Source organism: Echinops telfairi, unplaced genomic scaffold (genome assembly GCF_000313985.2).
Source record: "Echinops telfairi isolate 266 unplaced genomic scaffold, ASM31398v2 ScPeMD7_7466;HRSCAF=8504, whole genome shotgun sequence".
Lineage (NCBI taxonomy): Eukaryota > Metazoa > Chordata > Mammalia > Afrosoricida > Tenrecidae > Echinops > Echinops telfairi.
The window spans coordinates 5988453-5992538 of record NW_022111366.1 but is presented as its reverse complement, the minus strand read 5'-3'; the positions used below and the strand labels follow the sequence as shown (position 1 = coordinate 5992538).

General features: G+C 43.0%; 1 pseudogene; it reads right to left on the bottom strand.

The window, feature by feature from the left end:
* Positions 1–1748: 1748 nt before the first annotated feature.
* LOC115873167 lies at positions 1749–1930 on the bottom strand (annotated as a pseudogene).
* Positions 1931–4086: the final 2156 nt, after the last annotated feature.

Below are 4086 nucleotides of genomic sequence, written 5' to 3'. Positions count from 1 at the left end.
GGACAGACAACAGAAAATTGGGTTAAGGGAGATGTCGGACAGTGTAAGATATGGCAAAACAATAATTTATAAATTATCAAGGGCTCATGAGGGAGCGGGGAATGGGGAAGGAGGGGGGAAATGAGGAGCTGCTGCCAGGGGCTTACATGGAGAGCAAATATTTTGAGAATGATGAGGGTAACGAATGTACAAATGTGCATTATACCATTGATGCATGTTTGTATTGTGATAAGACTCGTATGAGTCCCCCCAAAAATGATTAAATAAAAAAGAAAAAAAAGCCTATAAATAGTTCAAGGTCTGTTCTTATGCACTGCTGGCGGGCTTGTGAATATGTACAACTATTGTTGAAAGTGATATGGTGATATCTAAAACAGCTGGCAATAGAAATACCATCAGATCCAGCAATACCTTTGCTGAGCACATACCCCAAAGAAGAAACAGAACATGAACAGATTATGCTATCCCATTTATATTGCAGCACAGCTCATAATAGCAAGAAGCTGGAAACAGCCCAAGTGTCCAACAATAGAAGAATGGATAGCAACTCTGAAACTTGGGTACATACACACAATGGAATACTATGCATCCCTGAAAAACAATCATGTTTCATCTTTTTTTTTTTAGGAGGCAGAAATACATTTTTTCTCAATCTATGTGAATCTTTAAAAAAAACCTTTTTACGAATTAGGCTGGTGGGGTTACATTTCAGGTCATCATTTTAGAAAACAATCATGAAACAACTCATGACATGGAGGAACTTATGAACCATTATGCTGAGTGAAGTTAGTCAAACACAGAAGGGCAGATATCGTCTGCGTCCACTACTATGAGGGTAAACACCAAGATGAAGGCAGGTTTCTGCTCCCAGGTCATCTAATCCGTTCTTGCAAACAACGAGGTAGAGGGTCTGCCTGCCACCCAGGTGCCATACATACATCAATTCCCTTATATGTCTATCTTAATAACCACTTTGACAGAGGAGACCTCACCGCATCGGGGTCAATTTTCGAGATGCAGGAGAGGGAGAAGACCATTCAGTTGCTGCCATACAGCGTTTTGCTAAGGTCACCCCAGATAAAGACACCCTGACCAGAGTGATAAACAGCCCTCACTGGAAACTCAAGTCAAGCCTGGGGGAGAGCCACATGCGTGTCTCCACGAAGGCAGTGGCACTTCCGTGGGTGGGAGACTAGGAGAAGCAACCTCCCATGGGTGAAAAGCTCAGCAACCTGACATAGACCCCAAGGGGAAAAGACGAGGGTCTGCCTGGTACTGTGCTCCTAATAGGACACCTTTGACCTGGTTTCTGTCCAGCTCTTGGTGCCCCAGACTCTGTGTGCTTTAGACCACTGGGACTTTAGCTCTGTTCTTTCCAGGCATACAACATCCTTTATAGAGCACACCTAAGGATTTGATGTGGAAACCCCACTAACTGAACTGGGGTTTCCCTCAAACTCACCTGTAGCTGATTTAATGAGCTGACCTACTCCCTTGGACGTAACACAGAACACCCTCGTGTGAGAAGAGGCAGCTGACTGCTATTCCAAGGTTATGGAATTTGATCATTGGACTTTGGTTCGAATCTATGGTTTTGAGGGTGCCCAATGAATGGTTGTCCCAAACTACCATATCTGCTATTTTAATTCACTTCTTCCTTTACTATGACATATATTAATCTGGTAGACATGGTTCTGCCTCTGTAAATGTTATTGAACGTTTTTCTCTATTACTGACTCTCATTGACACTATTGTGTAAATAGTGTCCAGTCACTAAAGCGTTTAATCTGTACAAGTCAATGATTTACATATTGCTGTCTGAAGCCAACCTATATTTGTATAATTTCATTTTCTCAACAGTGTTTTCAATTAGCAATAATCGCGCCTCGGGTAGACCTCATCGGCTACAATATTGGCACTGCGCAAAGTTTCTCAACAGTGTTTTAAATTCTATATCATTGGCTAAATAAATGACACAATCTATCTTTTACCCCAAAGGGGTGATTGATAACGTTCTCTATCATAAAATGATAATGATGTCTCTATAGTGAACCAGAGACATCTATGAACCATAGCTATATGGATACATTTGGGGCTCACACTTACTTCTAGCCCTAATATAAGAATATTTCATTTGTATGACATGGCCCTGCTTCATAGTACCCTCATGAAGAGAGCACTGATCTGGGTGCAAAGTGTAGTGAAGAAACTAAATGGTGCCCGACTATCAGAAAAAATAGCATCTGATGTATTAAAGGTTTGTCTTAAAACAAACCACCATCTAAGTAGGGCATCAATTAAGTCTGCATGGAAGAAACACACCAGCCTGTGTGAGCTAAGGATTGTAAATAATATAATCCAAATCTGAAGTGGAGAATAATATCAGAGCTTAAAGTATAAACACCTGGTTTGCAGATAACAGTGGAAGCCCAAAATCCATTTGCAGGGCCCCCACATGGATTAACCCTCTGGTGAGTCCCCTCTGACCAGTGCTCTTTGACAGAGAGCGTTGTAAAGTCAATTAGGGCAGATGTAGTTAGGTTAAAATGTGATACTTTATCACTTGATCTCCCTTTAGACCTATTTCAAAGTTGTTCAGTTTTTAATATTGTCAGCTTTCTTTTGGATTGAGGCTTTCCTGTTCTTTGTAGTTATTATTTTGTTTGTTTGCTTCCTGTTTGTGTTTTGTACGATTTCCTGTATATGAAATCCAGGATAGGTAGATCTACAGAGACAATAACTGGATTACTAATTGCCCAGGGGTGTGGCAGGGAGGATGCGGGGGAGATGGAGAGCTAACAACAATGGGTCTGAGAAAGAAGAAAACGTTTTGAAATCAGCTGTGGGGGTGATTTCACAACTCTTCTTAATATGATTGAATGCTTAAATTGTATGATATGCGAAGTATACGCCAATAAAATTAGTTAAAAAAAGAAGTACTTTAACTAATATTCAGGTAACAAAAAGCATAGCTCTACCCACTGAGAGGGTGAGTAAAGCAAGCACATTTCCTCCCTTCGGTGTCTCTGGGTCGCACAGTTTCGTGTGCTAGACTGCTAGCCAAGAGGTCGGTGGTTTGAGTCCACCCCAGAGGTGACTCAGGAGAAAGGCCTGGTGATCCACATCTGAAAATAACCAACCAGCTACGGAGCAAAGTGCCCCTCTGATACCCACGGGTGGCTGTGAGTTCAATAGATGTGACGGCAACTCTTTGACCTGTTGGTTCTGACCCTGGTAAAGTCACCATTCTATATTGGTCTACTATTTGCTAGCCCGTCAGAATTTTAAACACCCTGCGGCCTGGACTCCTGTTGGTCTCACTCTCTCTTGTGTTTCTGATGCCTAGAACCATGCCTGGCACCCAGGAAGCCAATCGATGTTTGTTGAACAAATGGATAAACAGTGCAGACGATAAACAAGTACACAAACATGTAACGCAATGTCAGATGGTCATACGTGGTGTGAAGAAAAACAAAGCAGGACTGGCGAGCACACTTACCAGGGTGGGGTGGCTGCTTCCGATGGTCAGAGAAGGCTTCTCTAGAGAAACGGCATTTGCACAGCGATCTGAATGAAGTAAGCCATGGGAAATCTGGGGGAAGAGAGACTGCTGCTTTCGATAATGTCACATTAGGAAAATTTTGAGGTCAACTAAAATGCTTGGGCAAAATGTAAATAATATTATTATGGTGGTAGGAAACTGCCAGGCAAACCCTCAGAGGGGACCATCACGTGAAGCCGCTGCTGTCCTGAGCACATCTGTGGACGTGGAAGCTGCAGGATATGGACTCACAGCTGCTGATTGAACTGGCTTTTAGGTGGCCCCATCAGACAAGGGGACAAAGATAAATGTCAGAAATGAGATGAGTCCTCTGAGATACCACCCCCACCATGGACGCTGGGATTCCCCCAGGAAATAACTCTTCCGTGAAACCCTGAACTGGAAGTAAAACCGCCTTTATTTGGACCTGCATCCGGACTTCATTATCGGCTGGTTCGGACGCCTGGAGTGTCAGCCTTGGATAAGTGTGTTCAGACTAGGAGCAGCATCACGTGCCTTGCAGAAGCAAAGGAAAATCCTTTCTG